Source organism: Polyodon spathula, chromosome 12 (assembly GCF_017654505.1).
Source record: "Polyodon spathula isolate WHYD16114869_AA chromosome 12, ASM1765450v1, whole genome shotgun sequence".
Lineage (NCBI taxonomy): Eukaryota > Metazoa > Chordata > Actinopteri > Acipenseriformes > Polyodontidae > Polyodon > Polyodon spathula.
Window position 1 is genome coordinate 16,771,389 of NC_054545.1, and position 21,171 is coordinate 16,792,559.

Here is a 21,171-nt window from a genome sequence, read left to right on the forward strand (position 1 = left end):
TATTGCATTGCAGCAAATCAACATTTAATTGGAAAGGCAGGCAGGCAGACAGGCTGTGAAAGTACCAACAACTGGAAAAATGAATAAATCAATCAAATTGCATTGAATTGGTAGGCACGTAAATAACCAAGCGTGCAACCAATCAAACTAAAAAGCAATCCTGTTAACCTCTTAGCCATCAACAAACTGTTACAATATAGACAAATTGCCATTACTGTATAAGCCTCCAACACTTGGACTGTTTCTTTATAACATAATATAATAGCGACATTCATTTAGAACATGCAAGGGAAACCAACAGCCTCACGGCTCTGCAAGCATAAAGCACAGTTCAATCTCCAACAGACGAGGGGTGCCATTCAGTCCAGGGCCTTCAAGAAGAAAGCATTGCTGAAATCTGTTCTGGTTTTGCAATGTGGAACGCACTACCACATGCACATTAGTGGCTAGGGTGAGATTACCAAACATTCACTTGACCAGAGTAGCTGAATTACAGTACTTTCAGAGGGACCAAGTTGCCATATCAGCAGGGTTAGAAACTCACAATTATCCTCCCCTATTTGCTGCATGAACAACTCCGAATGGCAAACCTTCCGACTGCAGGTGAGACTTATTCATGCTGCGATAAGTGCGATCAGTTCATGGTAGATTTAGCAGAGGCCTGATTGCTTGCACCTGGTATCAATAATATACTTAAAGCACAAGTAGTTCTGAAATCCAGGACTGTGTGAAGGACTGGTGCGAGCTTCCAATCCTCTGCTGTCCCGATTTAGGAGGACACACTGCTTATGATATCAGGTACACAGAGTTCCAGGGTTAAAGGGGTAAATCCAAAAAACCATCCCAATTATTTCTGAGGGTCATCAGAACTGCACAACGGCACCAACTTATTGCTCTTTGCTGTTTTCAGTTTGTCTTCGCCCAAGGAGCAGAGGTACTGGAATCTCCTGTTTGCCCAGACAGCTACGTGACAAAACAGTTGACACGTCCAGGCAGTACTTCTCGTCTTGCTTTTCCTGTTGTCGCTGTGGCGATGAAGCAATACCTTGCCCTTAAAGGGTCCCAACACTACAGAAACACTCAGATTCTAAAACTGAAGCCTGCTTTTCTAGATCACTCTCTCTACCTCTCTGTCTTGTGTCTCGCTACTAAAACACATTTTCACAGCAGGGTCACCTGCTAAAAAAGAAACAGAAATTACAGCCTGTCTGCCTGGTACTTAGAGCTGATTACACGGGTGCGTTCCAACCGCTTGTCCCTCACAGAGTGGGAGATGAATCAGCTTCCCTGATTCAAGGTTATCAGCTCACAAGCTTAAAGCTGCAGTGTCCAACCATCAGAATTTTTCCTTTAAATAGAATAGCCTTCTGTGAACTCGTTTCACAGGAACCTATTTGTTACTGCGGGCTTGCAGTAAGGAGCAATTATAGAGCGCTGTGGTCAGTGCATATGCCCATGAACATACAAACAGCAGCAGTGTGGTGTGAAAGCAGCAGCAGCAGCAGCAGCAGCACCAGCAGCACCAGCACCACACTCACCCACATTACACAGTGTTGGTCTCTCTGAACAACGTCAACACATCTGCCCTTCTCACAGCAAAACCCCTGATAAGAACATGGCATAACATGGCATGACGTGGCAGGTACTGTGGGAATCCCAGGACCTGCAACACATGAAAAAAGTAATGGACTAAAAAAAGCTCTGAATAGTTAAATATATATGATGTTTATGCCCAGTACATGAGTGCACATTTAAGAATACATTCATAAGAACCTTAAGAGTAAATACAGGAATATTTAAATTATTCTTTGCAAAGTAAATTTGCAATGTATTCTACCTTACAATGTAAGCAAATCGTACTGGTTTTTTTATATTGAAAAAGTAGAACTTATACCACAAAGGCTTGAGATGTCACATTCAAATGTTCCCGAGTCAACATTTCTCTTACCGGATCTCACTGTGGCATCTATCTTGCATTCATTTAAATCCAAAGGACAGAATGACCTGGCAAATCGCACAGTTCCACAACATTGCAAAGTTCTTAAACATACTTTATTTTGTATTTGTTATTTGGCTATTCTCATTCTAGCACATAGTCAATGTTCATGGTGTATTCTCTATGAATCTCCTTTAAAATGGACCAATATTAATATGGATTTTTTTTCTAGTCTGTAACTGGGTCGTATGTGTGCTTGCCTCAAACATCTCATTTTAAAATTAAATTAACCTAATAAAAACTAAACAGCCCTGAGGAATGGAAGGAGAAGGGGGAAAAAAATGGAAATTGTGACTGCACATTCTGGTGCTCTAATTCAGCAAGCAAATGTAGGGCTCCGGATTTACTTCTTTTTTTAACCTACATTTAATTAAAAAGCACTAACAACTGCCCTCCACAACGAGAGATCCCTTTCTGCAGAGCTGTGTCATTAAAAACCATCAGCAGAGGCATGAAGTAATAATTCAAAAAATAATAAAATACATTATATTGCTCAGAACGCAGGCAAGACAGCACAGCAGCAGGGGCAGGGGGGCATGGCCCCTGTGTGTGTGCCTTTATTTTACAGCAAGACCTTACAATATGTAACACGTTAAAATAGCAAAATATCCCAGGAGTAATGAACACGTTGTGTAGGGCTTACTTCACCCCAGTGAATTAACTACAGAACAAAGGATGCCAAATAGCAGTTCAAGTCAAACATTGTTTGGTTTATTCCAGAAATAAATAGTACATAAAGAGGACATTTTTTTTTTTACCCCCCATTCCTTGCCATTGCCATTTCTTCACAGTAAACTGGCCATCGACACGTATTCATAAAGTAATAACATGAGGTTTACTTGTGACTTCGTAGTTATACAAGCAAATAAACTGAAAATGTAACTAATAAAACAAAAACGTGGAAATGCTGTTGTAAAATGAAGGGGAAAATAAAACCTCACTGTTTTGGTTCTCATTTATTACATTTTACATAACAGAAAGTCGCAACAAAAAATATAATATATACAACCTATATAAAAATCACTACACAGCATTTCCAACAAGGTGGGCACTGTTTAAGCGAGGCATTTCAGAATGACGTGCTTGCCTTTTCTGTCCCATGAGATTGCGACTCGCTCTAAAGCAGCACAACGCTTTTTTGACCAGATGGCTTTCCATAGAGATCACAATGCGTGCACGCACATAATCGGGTTTACTTGTTGCTGTCTAAAACTTTTAAATAGAGGCTCAAGAGCTGATTTTTTTTTTTTTTTTAATGTATGTGTCACATCAAACAGAGCTCTTTCTCATTTACCAAATTCTGCTGAGGTGGTAAACGAGTGCAAGGTATTTTTGTAATTTAAAGCGAATACGAACATCTGATTTTTGTATCTGAATACATGTTAAAAAATATTTGTTCAAATTCGATATTTGTCCCAGCACTAGACTATTGTGATTATTATTTATCGGAGCATTTAACAGCAATGTTTATGATCAGCACAGAGCGCTCTCTATAGCCAGAATCGCCAGATGCCTGCTTCATCCACCCTAATATATCAGTGGAAATTCACTCAATTGAAATAACACATGCGTAGAGGTGGAGTGTGGACTTGATATTATTTTATCCAAAGCAACATACAGAAATTAAACAAAAATATAAAAGTATAGAAGTTACAGGAAATACAAATGAACAAACATATATACAATATATAAAATATAAGAAAGCACAAGATATAGGAATAATAATAAATAGGAATTTACAAATAAAAGGTGAATTAGTGAGTTTTGAGAAGACAGCAGAAAGCAGTAAGACTGAACAGACCTGAGAACTGGTAGCTGGTTCCAACACAGGGGGACAAGGGAAGAGAGCGAGCATGGGAGGAAGGAGATGAGAAGGCATAACAAGTCAGCCAGTAGAGAGAGGATGAGGAAAGAGAGCGAGAGAGAATATAAGCAGGCACGAGGGCTTGGAGATAGGAAGGGGCAGTATGAGCGACAGACAAGAGCAAGGGTCTTAAATGGATGCAAGCAGAGATAGAAAGCCAGTGGAGAGTGCGACGCAGAGGGGTAGCATGAGAGTAGCGGGGCTGGGAGAATACCAGACGAGCAGCAGAATTTTTAATAAGTTGGGGAGCAAGTAGCAGAAGTAGGGAGCAACGATGTTTACAATAATCCAATCTAGAAAGAACAGCAGCTTGGACCGGGAGTTGAGTGGAAGTAGTAAATAGAAGAAAAATTACAAGTTTCTTACAAGAAAAAAAGATAAATAAGGATATGGAAATGCTAAACAAAAATGAAATATTTATGCATAATGGTTTACGGAGAATATAAAATACAGTTTAAAAAAAAATTAAGATCATTATTTTCTTTTACTTTTATTTTTACTGTGCAGTTCTCCTGTGTGTACCCCCGGTTGGATTACTGCATTGGATTTTCGGGAAACAAAGAACAAGCATTAGGCCAATTTTAACAGGAGTTTTTGTTATATTAGGATGGTAAAGCTTACCAATATACTATCAGTTTGGAGACAACATGCTGAAGACTTTACTTGTTTTGAGAGACAGCCACGTCACCACTGCACATTACGAGATAAAAAAGACGTCTGCAAATTATAAGCAGTCAAGACAAAAATACTGCAAAAATATGTATTCCTGGAAAATGTACTATTGTATACTGTTTTTATTTTAAAATCTCATTTTGATCAGAGGTAGTTATGTAAAAGTAGGCTAATCACTTAGAGACCATAAGCAGAGAATCCTGAACAAGTAAGTTAATAACCATGGGGGGGGGGGGGGGGGGGGGGGGGTAATTTTTGTGTAAAAAAAAAAAAAAAAAAACATCCCCAAGGGGATATAATGTAAGGAGAACTACAGTAACTGTAAAGCTGAAGAATGCAGAGTTTATAGCTCTGCAAATATTAAACAAATACCTCAAACTGAAAACTTCAGTGTTTGAAATATGCAGAGTTTATAGCTCTGCAAATATTAATGGAGTCAAATCTAAACTGAAGTCACAATATATATATATATATTAATTATATACTATATATATATATATACCATATATACACACACATATACATATATATATAGGTTAGATTAATAACAGTAATAACCAAAACTATTTCTCACATAATACATTTTAATGAAGTCTGTAGAAAAGATGCAAAACTTCCACAGGAATAGCAAGTTACATTCTTTTAGTTATTCATGAAACAACTCAGTGGATCCATCACTGTAGCATCATAGTGTTCAAACTGCTCACACGGCACTGTTCCTTTAGGGTTAAAAGGACAAATTAAGAGGCGCAGTAAGAGTGCAGCAAACAACTGATGCACTGATTACTGATCATCTGTCCTTAAATTTCCTGAGCTTCGATTATATACTAGTGAATCGATGCACCAAATTTGAACCAAGTTTGAAGTCTCCTGTTGCCGGTTAGCATTAAAACCTTGAGTGTGTGAGTGAGCTTCTTTTAGTGCTAGTATGGCAGATTAGCACATTGCTAGGATACACACTTTAGGCCTCCCCATTCGTGGTGGACAAGCCAAATAAGAAGTAGGCCTATTGTATTCACGTTTTCTTGATTTAAAAATTAAGGCAATAAGGTTTATTTTTTGTTTGTTTGTTTGTTTTGTTTTAAATCTTAATCTACTGATTTACCTTTTGTTTCAAAGCATGTTGCGTTTTAATTATATGGCTATATTATATAAAAAGAAGAAGCTGAATTTAGTACGATACTTAAATTAGTCAGGATTTGTGAGATGAATTCAAATGTTTTGCTTGTGGACATAAAATGTCAATAGTAATAAACAACCACAATTCAGACAGAAATTACTTCTGTTAAAATACAGTATTTTTAGTTATTACAATGTTAAAGTGACACCTGATGCGAATGCAAACATATTCAGTTAAAAACTCAAGTCCTTTGTATTTATTTTTTATAAATCAGAAGTGTTCCAATGTCAATATAAATTGTGCCTTTTTGTTCAACTATTGTGCCCAACGGTGTTTTTATTTATTGGATCTTCTGTCAAAAAAAAACAATGCCTGTTCTTTATTTTTAAAAATAAAATGTCAATGCATCGACTGTCGTTGATGTCTATACGATAATCGAATATTAAATCGAAAATTAAGGTGCCGATTGCACCACTATGGCGCAGCAGCACAATTTTGAGATTCTAAACTACTGCATTGTAGTCTTAGAGTGACTAAGCTGCTTCTTTCTGCTCTAGTGTCATCATGACATTTCCACATAATAACAGGCTTAGGATGACTCTTGGTATGTATTTATAAATCTTATCCCTTCTGTTTTTCTCACTCTGTTTTGGATTTTTTTTAAAGTTCCAGGTCTGTCTCTATGAGCAACACAGTGACAGCGTTCACTTCATTTTTTCCTGCTGAAGCTCCCCGCCCACACGTACGTGGTACACTCTCCCACATTAGAACAGCAATTTTTAAATCCTGCTGTTACGAACAACTTTGCTCATCAGCAACTGACCTGTTTAAAAGTAAAGGACTTAAAAGCTGATGAATCCGTTTAGTAAATGCTAACTTGAAATGCAGGGCCCCGTCCTCTGCTTCTCCCTCTGGTTCAGAATCAACACTCAATAGGAAATCTGTATTTGTTTAAGCTTGTTGCTTTGAATCCAGGTTGCTTGGAGTCCAATTGCTGTCTCTCCTACTATAAACATAGTGAATGGCCCCTAGTTTTGTTATATTACAATTTTTCACATTTTTAAAACAAATTATTGTTAACTCTATATGGTACTAGAAGTTACCATGCCAAGGTATGCATTATCACTGGATATCTGTAAATTGTTACTCAATTCACGTTGACCTACTACAGAAAATAAATACTTTTTCCAGTGCAACTGGGCAATGTCCCACCTTCCTGACTTGTATCTATCATTGATTCATTCTGAATACTTTAAACCCACCCCAACTACTGAAAGTCAGCATATTCCTACACTTCTATTGAAGACTCCTCCACTAGCACGATTTAAAACGAGATAAAAATTTGGAATGGAGGCTTGTTCAAGGGATTTGAAGATGTATTACAGTTAAGATAGAGGATTTAAAACAGCACTGCAAATTGTGGCAAAACACAAAAGCCCCCCCCCCCCAAAAAAATGGATTACATAAAACTCAAATAGCTAAAAATAAGCACCAAAATTAAATAAAAACTGAACAGAAGCCCTAATTAGAAAGTATAGCATAGACAAGAAACTTAACATGGGGATGTGTCAGTTTTTTTTACCTTTAAGCCTTTACATACCACTGCACTGAAGCCAATCCCTCTAAGTACTGAATTACTGCTTGTACCCAACATACAGTGTATTACACACAGCTGTTCTAACCACGGAGCTACTGCGCTACACTCAGTCCCCTCCACTCTGAAGCCACACACTAACCACCAAAACACTTTCAATACAAAATAAACCATGGCTCAGGATAACCAAGGTCCCATCTTGCTTACAAACCAATCATTCTGGAAGTGCCTCGGGCCCACTTCACATTCACGTAGGTCACTGGTATGACTCCTGTCAGTCCCATCTAAATTAAGGGCGATTGAGTCCTTTAGTTAAGAGGACTTATTTCCGAATCAGGGCTCCAGCCTTTTAAAACGTAAAACGTCTCCATGGTTTGTTTTTGTATTACATTACACTATGTAACACAATTTTTGTTCCTGGGTAGTAAGTGTTATTTACTAATTGCTTATGCCTCAAAAGTATAGAAAATGGCTATTATTCCCCACAAACTTTGCTTTTGTGACCAGGACAGTGATATTTTGAAATTTACCTATTTCCAATGAGAAAACAGGCAAATTTGTGTCTTTTCGTTCACATAAAGTCAGAAAAAAACAACATATGAATCCAAATTAACGTGTATTTATACTAAAGTAATACAAAAATGACTACAAAAGATTTAGAAGTGAGTAGTTTTTCGAGATTTACGATTACTGTAAATCACTTTCACGAATCAGCCCCCAAATGTAGTCTCCCATCATGTTCTCGTTATACTGTCCTTGGTAGCGGCGTTCAAAGTCCAGTACATCCTGGTGGAAGCGCTCGCCTTGCTCCCCCAAGTACGCTCCCATGTTCTCCTTGAATTTATCAAGATGAGCATCAAGGATATGGACTTTGAGGGACATCCTACAGCCCACTGTGCCGTAGTTCTTCACCAGAGTCTCAACCAGCTCCACATAGTTTTCGGCCTTGTGATTGCCCAGGAAGCCCCAAACCAGTGCGACAAAGCTGTTTCAAGCCGCTTTTTCCTTACTAGTGAGCTTCTTGGGGAATTCATTGCACTCCAGGATCTTCTTTATCTGTGGTCCGAAGACGACACGCTTGATAAAACCGCCTTGGAGACCCATCAGGAATGCCACCATTTTGAAGTCTCCTATGACCTCCCAGCCGTACTCATCGTACTTCAAGGCGTCCAGCAAGGTCTTGATGCTGTTGTAATCCTCTTTGAGGTGCACCGAGTGAGCCAGGGGAAGAGACGGGTACTTGTTACCATTATGGAGCAGCACGGCTTTGAGGCTCCTGGATGAGCTGTCAAAGAAGAGGCGTCACTCATTCTGGTTACAGGCGATTCCGATTGCCTCAAACAGGTCACATTGTGGCAGAAGTAGAGCCCATCTTGACGGGTGAAGAAGCTGGAAAAAGGTTGGTGACGCTTCCTCTGATCTGCGACTTGCACACTTTCATCCAACAAGTTCCACTGCTTGAGCCTAGACGGCAAAAGCTCGGCATTGGACTTGGTGAGACCAAGATCTCTAATCAAGTCGTTGAGGTCTTTTTGGTTGGGGTAGTATGGGTTTCTCTCCTCAGCTCCACCTCTGAAATTGTCATCTGGATCTACAACGTCTTCCTCACTCTCTGACTTGCTGCTCTCTTCTAAAGACGGCTGCTCTCTCTCCGGAGGAGTGGGTACGGGCAGCTCATGGCAGTGTGGCACCGGGGCGATGGATGAAGGAAGGTCCGGAAACGCGATAGCAAGTGCATTCTTGCCAGTCTGATGTTTGGAAGGGTCCACCATGCAGAAGTAGCAGTTGCTTGAGTGGTCAGTGCGTTCCCGCCAAATTCTTGGGATAGCGAACTTCATGGCTCTCTTTTACCCTCTGTGCCATCCTACAAAAATACATTTATTTCACCCATGACTAATGTGTAAGAGATTCTCGCAACATCTTTCATATATATTTTTTCAATAACATTGAAAATTGTAAAACATTTTAAAATTAAAAACTTTTACAATTTTAAAAATTGACAAATTTTATAACAAAATTCCGAGCAACAACTGTCCATCTTACCTTCCAGAGTTTTTTTGCAGTGCTCGCAGGTTGAATGAGGTGCCCAGGGTTTGTCTTGATCCCCAACAGGCATGCCAAAATATGCCTTGTAGGCCTCACACATCTTAGCAGAGGCTTCCACGGAGTACTTTTTCGCTCTTGTCTTGATAACTTGGCCGCAGAAATAGCAAAATGCGTCTGCCGGATGCTTGAGGCCTCTTGATGCCATCTCAGAAAAATGCAGATATGTATCCACTTAGGCAGCTGGAACTAAACTGAACTGGTGGGCTTAAGGCCCCTGTATTTATACTACTATTTCTATTACTGGAAAGTTCTAGAAGTTACTACAAGTTTACTCAGCACTGAATCTATCTGGAATGTTCTAGAAAATAGGTACATCTCAAAATATCACTGTCCTGGTCACAAAAGCAAAGTTTGTGGGGAATAATAGCCATTTTCTATACTTTTGAGGCATAAGCAATTAGGAAATAACACTTACTACCCAGGAACCAAAAAAAAAAAGTGTTACACTGTGTTATCATACTGACTCAAGAGGTATTCTGGTACATTAAGAAACCTAGCCCCCTAAAGACCAACAGTAAATCAATAAAAAGGTCATCTTTGCCCCCCTCGCTCCCATCCCCACCCACTGGAATCACACATACACACACAAGCTGGACCAGCTTTGGCAAGCAAAAAAGAAACAATTAATGCAAACAGTCTCATCAGCAAATGTTTGCTTAAAGAGAACAAGCAAGTTGAAAGGTACGTGGCTTTGGGGGCAGTGTTCCATTGTACTTTGTATTTGCACAGATTAACACTCCACTCCACTGTTGAAACAAATGACCTCATTCTAGCAGTAGTGTGTACAGGTAATGCTCTGGTGATGCAAAAAGCTCACTCCGCCAGTGGCTCTATGATATTCACAACAATAGCTGAATACAGACATCCTGCTCATCTGTTTTCTAGTAACCGATTGATCCCAAATCTTTGTGGGTTCTCAAAGGAGCTGAATGGTCAGCAGCATAAAATGTAGGTAGTCCTACTCTGTCAGAAGTCTGTCTTCACTCGATTTCCAACTGTGTCCTCGGCAATACTTACAACAGGAAAGAAATCTAAAATTGCTTGTTAAAGCAGAAACGCCAAAGCAAAACGTGCAGGTGTTTACAGAATGCTTTCAAAATTCAAATGCATCATTAGAGGGCTTGGAGCAGCTGTCTAATTCACCAGCCTCTCAGACTGTGTACCTCTGGAGGCCTGGTTTAAATCTGGCTGCTCAGGTTGCAAATGAAATGATTTGGAAGGCCAGACCAGCTCCAACAGACATTAACATAATCCACACCACAAAACAAACACCATTCAGCTCCCCTGGCAGTCTGTGCCGAAGAACAACCCACAGCTAAAAACGCAGGTCAGGATTGAGGTGCGCTGTACGTTCTCCTGGATCTTCTGTAGTTTGGAATCGCCCCTTTAATTCTAACTAAACTGCTCAATTTGTTAACAAATAGTCAAACTCCCCCAAATAATAGCTGTGGGTTGGATATTTCACTTTTTCATGTGCAGAATTGCGTGGTTAACTTTGACATGTACTGTACTAGTCAATTATGTAAAACAATGAAAAAAAAAGGTCACAGTATATTTGCCATGAAGCAGCAGCAAGAAATCACAGTAATTGTTCCTTTGCATGTAACCAAAGGGTCTGTAAAACCAGCAGCCAGTGTTTAAAATTCTTTCTCAAGCAAGCCCTGTTATGTTCAAGGGGCTGACATGGGTAATTTCACACACAACTGTCTTAGCCTTTTCCAATTAAACATCAAATAAGCCTACTCGTTTACAGCCTTCATCTACTGGAAGTATGTGGGCGAGAACCTGACTGCAGCCCAGCGCTTTCTCTAAACCACCTAATTACACAAACTTCCACACTGCAGCCCAGCTCTTGCGAGAACAACTGAGCAACTCAAACCCCACTACCTTATACCATGCAGCCCAGTGCTTTCCTAAACCACCAAATTACATAAACCAACTACCTTCCACATTGCAGCCCAGCTCTTTCTCCAACCACTGAGTTACTCTACCTTCCATGTTGCTGCTCAGCTCAAGAGTAACCAAACCAATGATGTTTCACACGGACACACTGATCAGTGCTCTGGACAGACACAGCAGAAGACTTATCAATTCCAAAACCTATTAAAGCAATCATGATGCACAAAGAAAGGCACATATTTGGAGCCAGGCAGTCAGTTATCCAGCACGCTCGGGGAGCAGATAAGGTACAATGGAATAAAATACCCCTTTATCTGGCATGCTATTAAAACTGCTTTTGGTCAACAGCTATGTTGCAGATATCAGCAAACTATAAATAAAACACACAGTATATTAACAACTCCAGCAAATATTGGCAACATTTTAGCTAAACATTATTCCACCTGAAGAAATGTTCTATTTAAAAGCTCTCTAGGGAGCATTAAACCCACACACAAGCAAGCTTTCAGCTGAATTCTAACATTTACACTTCAATTACCTTCCTCACTTCCAAATCCCATCCCCAAGGGTATCAAGTGGCTTACTAGTTTAAGACAAGGACTCACATCCTGCAAGCTGGACATTATAGTATTTTTAAAAAGCAACAGTAAAAAAAAAATTAAAAAAATCGCAAAATGATCTCACTGTGAATGACCTCATGGTCATAGATTGTAGGCTGCTTTTACTAGTCATAAATTATAGTCCATACTCTAGTATTTCTTTAAAAATCTAGAATACCAAAAACATTATTGCATGTTCAAAAACATCTAATTAAAAAAAAAAAAAAAAAACAACAACATGCTATTATCAAATTAGGCCAAGTTGCAAAATAACAACTGCAACAATGCAACTGACTCGTAAAACATGACGGCATGCAAGTTTTAAAGACCCACCAAGCCCATGTTTGCTTCTCACTTGGCTGGACTCAAAGCTGTGCCTCTAGATCACACACAGGCAGCATTTATGTTGACCCAGGCAGAAAATCTGAGTTCCACTGAAACGAATGGGATGAGCGGATATCACAGATTTCTTCAGCCTGACATCTGATCAACAACATTGCTTTTATACCTATGGATTGACTGGTTATTACACAGTTGTATACAGTAATGGGTCCCAAAGAAAAGCCATTGTGAATTTAACAATAAGTATTAAAGGTGCGTTTCTTTGTTTTTACTCCCCTTACCATAATCATACTGCTGTTCTTCCTCCTGTCCGCTTTCAAGTCAGACAGTGTGCAAAAAAAGTGTTTACTTCAAGAGACATATTTAGCACAAACCTGCAACACACTGAATTGCTGTGCCCTAGCAACCCCTATAAGATGGCTAGAAATGTCTCTAAAGGAAGGTGACATTAAAGCACAGCCTGCTTCTCATCTTAGCGATCCATAAATATTGGGCAAGCGCCTGGATCCTCAAAACTTAGATACATATGAATATGCAAATGTGTCATCTCAGTCAGCTTGGTTCTTTGATTTCATATGAAAGTAGACAGCAGCAGTGTGCTTCCCTGTGTGTACTGTAAGTGAGATCACAGGCTAAAAGTGACATGACACACTCAAACAGATTGCTTTGGGTAACTGCCGCAGTGTTTTAAGGAGGTTGGTGTTTTTTGCACAAACTGTCTTCTGCATTCCTGAAACACATCCCATGTCTGCTGTTGCCACTGTTCCCTATCTGAGTGGACTGCAGTGGTGGGAGATGAAAGGAAATCTGTAGTGTGTTCAAACCAGCAGCATTTAGGCAAACTGCCAGCACCCCCACTAATTTAGACTAAATTGGGACAATCCATCAGCAGCTTTCATGCTGGCACTCTTTCCACTCCTTGCACAGGATGCATTTCTATTAATACAGTACTGCCTGTACATTGCAAGGTTCTCCTTATCCAACTGTGACAAATCTTGTTAACATTCTTATACACTTTGTGTTGCAAAACATAGCATATACAGCATGGAGGCAACTGTCAGTGAGTAAAATGTATTTTCATGGGTAAAATGCAACATTAACTTGGAAGTAATGAGTAATCTCGATAAACACTGCACAATCTTTAATGGTAATGGGGTAGGCATTAAAAGAGCTTTCCATTTTAACTGCAATGTTACTTTAAACTACTGTACAACCACGCGTGTGATCTACAAGATTCTTTATCAACTCAGCACATTTTCTTCAAGGTATCACACTGACTGCAAATTAATTACGTTACTTATATGTTAACATTAAATTCTTAAACTCGGTGAACATGTTAAAACTTCAATACAAAGCCATGCAGATACATTAAATAAGGAAATGAATAAGTTATAAAACAGTTTGTTTCATATTAGAGGCAACTTTTTTTGTTGCATCTCACGATGCAACTGTCAGGCAGGCAACTGTTGCATCTGAAAATGGTTCCGGTTGGATTCGTAGCTCGACTGGGGTGTTTATGATTCAACCTGTGTAGCTTCGATTTTTTTCTTATTCTTACTGTGATTGTCTGCAAAGACAACAGGGCTAGTCAGAGATTGGATAATGTTTGTTGGGTTGGTTTTTCTTCTGTACAGTTTCCTAGTAACTGAAGACATTGTATTCTGGGAGATGTAGGTGTCAGTGGAAGTTTTAAGGGATGCAGGAGGGGAGGCAGAGAAGCTGTGCAGCAAAATTGCTATTCCCATTTTAATGTAATAAATGAAAATTTACTAGGTATTTCTGATTTTTAATGTGTAAAAAAAGGAGCAGGTACACAGCTCATCTGGACCGATGAGTGCATTCAATACAAGTTTTAATCTATAGCCTTACAACAATTAGGCCTATATTCAAGCTGCTTGCCTGAAACAAATAACAGATTCCAAATGTAGGTAATCTTGGTCTGTCTCACATCAATTAACAATAGGGAGGGTAAATCAGTGCTAATCTGGATCTGTGAAACCAGCCATACATTTGTAATGGTTACAGAATAAATCCAAATAAATAGATGTCCTGGTGCCAGACTATGCTATGGTACTGTCCCGTATCTTGCTGGCTTGCCTATTGAGGTTATATCTTGGGAACCACTTCCCCAAATGTCCTGAAACCTTGCATAGTCATTTCTTACGACATGCTATTCTGTGCACAGCATAAAGGGCTGTAGGTTAGGATGGCCATGATACTATTGGTCTAATTTTACATTACATCATTACTGACATAACTCTGTAAACGTGCAGCACCATTGACTGAATAGCAGTTGTTTTATGTGTAGTCTGTGTTGAAGTCTCAGTGCACTAAAAGCCTGTTGTTTATATATAAACAAAATGTAAAGTACTCAAATCAGGTTTGGTTTTAGCAAGCACAGGGCAAGAGTTTCTTATCTCAGCTTGGAACTACCATAGGGTATATTGTTGCATAACTACCATAGGGTATATTGTTCCATTCCTCATTACATGCATCTAGATAAATACTGGACAATCGATTAAATAATACCATTTTTATAACATGCATAATTCATAACATTATCTAGGTTTACCAATGAAACTGCATACAATGCCCTATCTTGCCATTTACAGCATTTCTGCCAGAGATAAGCAGTGGTTGTATTTTTGGGGGGTTTTTTTTACCCCTGCTCCAAGAGTTAACTATCATCTAATTTGCTGGTCCCATCCTACCAGCAAATCTGTTTTAAAAATGCTTTGTATGTGCGCACCTCTATGTATTCAATGTAAACAAAAAGCACGCCGCCTTGGATGCAGGGGTCGACACAGGCTTGTATTCCTGGACATTGAAGACAATTTCTGTGGGCGGCATAGAGCACAATTATAGATATTTAATGATTATATTTCATGTGCCCAATTAATCGATTGATATTGAGGCTTCACCAACAGATCTTATATATTAAGGCTCATTTTAAGGTAATTTTCCCTACATTGCATAATTAATGTGAGCACCATCTAGAGTACAATATCTTAATATTCATCACATCTCATGCCCTTTTGTAAAATACTTTTTGTATTCAATCCACCCTGGAATACTGTTAGAAACATTTTCCACCGCAAAAAAAAAAATCCAATAGCAGGAAAATAAATTACAATGCATTCATATTTGGCAACTGTAAGCAAAAGAACGTACTGTGGTGGCTATGCAACCCACTGCTGCATTGAAAAACAGCTGGTACAGTAACTATCCTGGCTTCAGTAGACAGCACCTGCAGCTATTTGCAACAATCACATTATTACAGTTCCAGGGTAATTAATGGCACCAAACTGGATTTAAATTTAGAACCTGTTGGGGAGCCAGGATCAGTATTTATGGGTGGAGATGGCTTAAAATAAAAATACCATCAATATTTGTGTTATTTGCTTTTATTCTCTTTACTACCTCTCATATTTCTGAACAGGAGAAGGAGCAATCATTTTACACAGCAACCAATATCCTAGTGGAGGAAGCTTGTGTACAGTGCATAGAGAATATAAAAAAATGGTTAAGTTAATAAGATATGCTGTCTAATGCACTTGCCGTACAGTGTAAAAGAAAAAAAAAATGCAATTCTCAAAAACAGTCACCACAAGAATGATATTACAGCATGAAATTGAGCATGATTGTGAGGACACAGTTTTATTAGTGGAGTGAATTAATCATCCGTGAAACATTTTCCTAGGGAACTGTTGTACACCGACCCCCAACGACTTCTTTCAAATGGCCAGTGCTTACGCAGGGAGCACATGAAATGGCACATTGTTCCACTGTGAGAATAGCCTGGATAAAATGGGGAAGGAATAAGACAAGGTCATTTGCTACATCTTGTCATCCTCTGTTTCCTGGCGTCATGAAGAATTGTAAAGGGGACTGTAAAGACCAGGTTCTTTGGCTAATACAATGGCCCTGCTACTGTGCCTCCTATATAGCACAGTCTGAAGCCCAGCCCACAGAAAGAACAGATAACAGGTTTGTGCTTCTAGCTTTTCAATTCCAAGTACAGTTTCAGACCTCTGGGACCTGGGTATACACAAGCTATATATAAACCTCCATCACAGTGTTACTGACTGTTCTGAACCTACGCTGTATGACTAATACTAGTACTTCATATTCAAAACACCTACGTCCACAAAAAACTCAAAGGCAAAAACGGAATTAACACTATTCAATCCGTTCCTTCAAGTACTGAAATTCCAATCTTTGACCGGAGAGGTATGGTCGATGGAACTGCATCTTTATTTATTACCTATTAGTATAAATTATTTATTTTAATTTTCAAGTCTTAGTCCACTTGGGATAACATTTATTTTTATATTTTCAATCTTAATTATATAGCATTAAACAATATTACTGGTCTTTACTGTGGACTGGCACTGTTAATATATATTTAGAAAATGGTCTATTTCTGACATCTCATTGGCCAATACCCTTGGCAGGGAGGTATATTAACTTTCAATACAGAAGTACCCATAAGTGCCTTTTCACCTGGACAGATATTCTTGAGCCAACTAATGTTAACATTTGAAAACACAAAACGTGTTCCTGTCTTTTTTTCGTAACAGTTGACCATTTTCTAAGCACAATAAGACCCTCCAAGTGGGAGGTATTTGGAAAGATCAGACCTTCCAGGGGGGACCTCTGCCTGAGGCTTTGTGCGCCTAACTACCCCCTTAGTCGGTCTGGTATTGCCCAATAGAGCCCACCCTGTCGGGTCTTACTGCTGACATATTAATGTTCTGGACATTTCTTTACCTAGATCCCATCCCAACTATATAAAAAGGACCTCAGTGTGTCACATGACTATTAAATTTGTCAAGAATATGATCGACTCGGTAGTTGAGAAGGTGTAGGCTTACTTTTGATTGTCTGTCCTGACAAAACTTTCACCTTGAAAATGTTAACAAGGAGCAAAAAAGAGGGTGTTCATGACATGATTGACGGTGTTAGTTCGACGCAGATGTAAATAAATGGGTTCATGAATGTTAATAATGACTCGCTAACTTAATTTAAAATATGAGAATGGAACCTGCAATGCCAAAGGCTAACAACTTATTTTGAATGAATGCATTTCCATTCATGAAGTTTGACTCGCATTACTGTACCTGCGCAAGTCCTCACATTATATGCAATAACTCCATACACATACTGCTGTACATTAACAGCCAGGTTTGATATTAATACTTTTTTTTTCTGGCGGCTTTACAAATGCCAGAATGATTTTAACAACACAAAAATGTACTAATGTCAATCTTGGATTGGATAAAGCTGCAATTTGTAAAAAGATTTTAAATTAAATTAGACAAAAATATATTGAATGTTGTTCGCATTCTTGTTTTCCAGCACATCGAGAATGCTAAATGCATGTTTTAAATGAAATTTTGTGTACGTATAAAAGTCGCTGTTATATTTACAAAATTAGATTAAAATAACATGAGAAATAATTACATAGCGTGACTAAAAAAACAATAAAATCGTGACGATAGTTTAGAATTCTAATAATAAAACAACAGCAGCATTAACCACCAACCAATGTTCAGACACAAAAACATACCTCAAATTCTAGAATTCATTAACGCCGAGCTAACCATAGCCAGGCATCCGTTAGCATAGCATGGCAAATCAAACTTTGTTCCCCAGTTCCCGTACAAATTCAGCTGCCTCGGGTGTAAAACAATAATTCACTGTGTACGAATAATCAAACCTGTCCCCGGATTCCTGCTGGATATTTTCCCACGAGTTCGCTCCCGTTTACATCACAATTTCGCCCCCTCTGTGCAGTGCGTCGAACACAAAACACCATACCATCACACATTAGACACAGCTCCAGCCGCCAGACGGCATTACCCAGCAGAATAACAATATTCCTACTCACCTTGTTGGCTCCCTTTCTCCCAAGTCGTTCCGCATGGAAAAATCTCAAACCTAGCGTCCCTTGTTTGCAGGTCGCTCTCCTCTCAATGTAACAGAACGAGCATCTGTCTTTTTGTTGTTTATCACCAACACCGTCTGAATCCCACTGTCTTCGTCTCCTCCTGTTTCTTCTTCCCCGTGAAACTAAAAGGTCCGTTTAATATTCCAGCAGGAGCGAGTGTCTCTTTTCTCAGCTGGAAGTTGAAAGGAGTTAGTTACAAACTAAGTTGCAGCTCCGCCTCTCGCTGCAGCTGCTGAAGGGATGAGGTCACTGCACTACAACGCCCCCGCCGGACTCTCGCGAGAACGGCTGGGTGAGAGTCGAGAAAGAAAGTACGAAAGCATGCAAGTAAAGCAGTGCAACAGCTCTAGGGTAACGTTGCTCAGGCAACCACGAAAGCTCAGCCAGTCACTGCATTTCGTTTTGTGTTGAGTGTTTGCTATGCTTTAAAACGAAAACAGGGGGAGGCTGGCATACTATTGGATGTAGAAGAAAATAACATCTGTCACACTCTCACTTTCACTGCTGTTTATTTATGTAATTAATTATTTGTTTCTCTTAGCTGGCAACCAACTGCTGGAAGAAATGGCAGACAGGCTAAGTCTCAGTCATTCATTTTAGAACTTTTTGGCCTCAATTTAAGCAGCCTCGCCACTCCTAAAAGAAAGCACTTGAATTAAGAACCTGTCAATATACATACAATCTTATGTTGCCAATGACAAACTTAAGTTTTTTTTGTTTTTTTTTCATCACTGAAACGGTGATCATACATATAAGTTTTATTTTGCCGTTGTACGGTGACTGTCGCGAAGCTGCGGGTTTTAATGTCAATTAATGTGCATATGCAAATAGTAACCTACAGAGTCACCCAGGGAGCTGTGCAGTGCTGCCTCTAGTAGGCTCTTTCTTGTGTGTTTGGGAGGAATATCGTCGGAGGACATTTCAGACCTTTTTTTCATCTATGAAATATCGTTCACCTTAGATCGTCTTTGTCAGTGTTTGATGCAGAGAAATTGGTACATGCCTTCATTTCACCAAGAATTGACTACTGTGATGCTTTGTTTGCGGGTGTTTCCACTAATGTTTTTAATAGGATACAGGGCATTCAAAATTCTGCTGCTCGAGTTTTAACAAGAAAAAGAAAGCATGACCATATAACCCCAGTTTTAGCATCTCTGCACTGGCTACCAGTTAAATATAGAATTGACTGTAAACTCTTGCTGCTGACCTTCAAGACCTTGACTAGCCTGGGTACATCTTACACCAAGGATCTGTTTTGCTGCTACATTCCCCAACGCAATTTACAATCAACTAAAGCTGATCTCCTTTCCGTGCCTAGAACAAAATGACGAACTATGGGAGATTGTGCTCCTCGGCTCTGGAACTCCCTTCCAAGTGTGGCATTGTAGACCTGGACAATCTATACCCCCCAATAATATACTTAAATGTTACAGAATTCTGGATGTTGGTTGTCTACTCACTATGGTAAAATTAATGTCCATTGAAGTACATTAGGCGATCAATACTAACCCCGGCCAATAGGTGGTGTCGAGTATGCAGGCAGCAGAGTAATAAGAGGTGAACCTGTATTGCACACGGGGTGCCTCGTTGTTTAAGCTGTAAACAAGGCCAACAGTTCATGTGTTATCGGGCCGGTGTAAAAATAAGATTTTTTTTGCGTTTTCAGTGTGCTTGGAAGTAAAGACAATTAACCTGAGAACACAGTTTTCGTCCAGTGTTATTTCAAAGTTGCAACACATGGACTATCAGCGCCTGTGTATGTTTAAATCATGCCTCAATATTTATTTAATTTCACACAAACAAAACTCTTAACACCAGAAGCACATTGATGCATCCTCCTGGGTTACCATCGTCTGCTCTGCCTCCCCTGGCTCCCTCTTCTTGGCAGACACTTTTGCTCCTGTGCTCTCATCCGGGCAGGCAGCGCCTCCCTCTCTGGCTCTTTGTTTGGGCATTCTTGCCACCCGTGTCCAAATCTTTCACACAGGACATTAGGACACTCTCTCCAGCAGTGGGCCTGTTCTCCACAATATTCACACCAGGGAGAGCTACTGACAGGTGCTTCTCCTTCTGGATCTGTCTTTGGCTCCTCCCTCTCTGGCTCTTGGGTAGATAGCTCCGGCAGAAACAACTCCCTCCCTAAGTCTGGAAGAAGCTCCTGGCGCCAGTAGACCCAGTCCTCCCTTTTCTCCAATGCTGCGGTCAGGCCACGAAGGCACAGTGGCCTCAACTCAGCTTGCTCATGACGGGGCAAGCTAAAAAAATTCAATAACATCTCCAACTCCGAGGATGTATGGAACTCACTGTCGCTCTTCATTTTCTTGAAAAAAATATTTTTCCTTTTACACAAAGATATATATATATATATATATATATATACATATATAGTGTGCATTGCAAAAGTATTCAGACCCCTGACCAATTCTCTCATATTACTGAATTACAAATGGTACATTGAAATTTCGTTCTGTTTGATATTTTATTTTAGAACACTGAAACTCAAAATCAATTATTGTAAGGTGACATTGGTTTTATGTTGGGAAATATTTTTAAGAAAAATAAAAAACTGAAATATTTTGCTTGCATAAGTATTCAACCCCCACACATTAATATTTGGTAGAGCCGCCTTTCGCTGCAATAACAGCTTTAAGTCTTTTGGGGTAAGTATGTACCAGCTTTGCACACAGTATCGGAGTGATTTTGGCCCATTCTTGGCAGATTTGCTCCAGGTTGTTCAGGTTGGTTGGACGACGCTTGTGGACCCCAATTTTCAAATAGTGCCACAGATTATTAATGGGATTGACTGGGCCACTGTAGGACATTCACCTTTTTGTTCTTGAGCCACTCCAATGTTGCTTTGGCCTTGTGCTTGGGATCATTGTCCTGCTGAAAGGTGAATTTCCTCCCAAGCTTCAGTTTTTTAGCGGACTGAAGCAGATTCTCTTGCAGTATTTTCCTGTATTTTGCTCCATCCATTCTTCCTTCAATTGTAACAAGATGCCCAGTCCCTGCTAATGAGAAGCATCCCC

At 39.5% G+C, this 21,171-nt stretch overlaps 1 protein-coding gene across 3 annotated transcripts in view; it reads right to left on the minus strand.

Annotated features, from left to right (window-relative positions):
• Nucleotides 1-18,363, minus strand: part of LOC121323956 (signal-induced proliferation-associated 1-like protein 1) — a 106,297-nt gene extending 87,934 nt beyond the window's left edge. Inside the window, exons 1-2 of one of the 3 annotated variants that reach the window (XM_041265303.1) lie at nt 18,083-18,363; nt 1,539-1,663 (exon numbers count right to left, since the gene is read on the minus strand). The gene's annotated coding sequence lies outside the window, so the exon portion shown is untranslated. Of the gene's footprint in view, nt 1-1,538; nt 1,664-17,761; nt 17,895-18,082 lie in introns of those variants that run through there. The other 2 variants (XM_041265302.1, XM_041265304.1) reach the window with 2 other exon arrangements.
• Between the last annotated feature and the right edge of the window lie 2,808 nt (nt 18,364-21,171).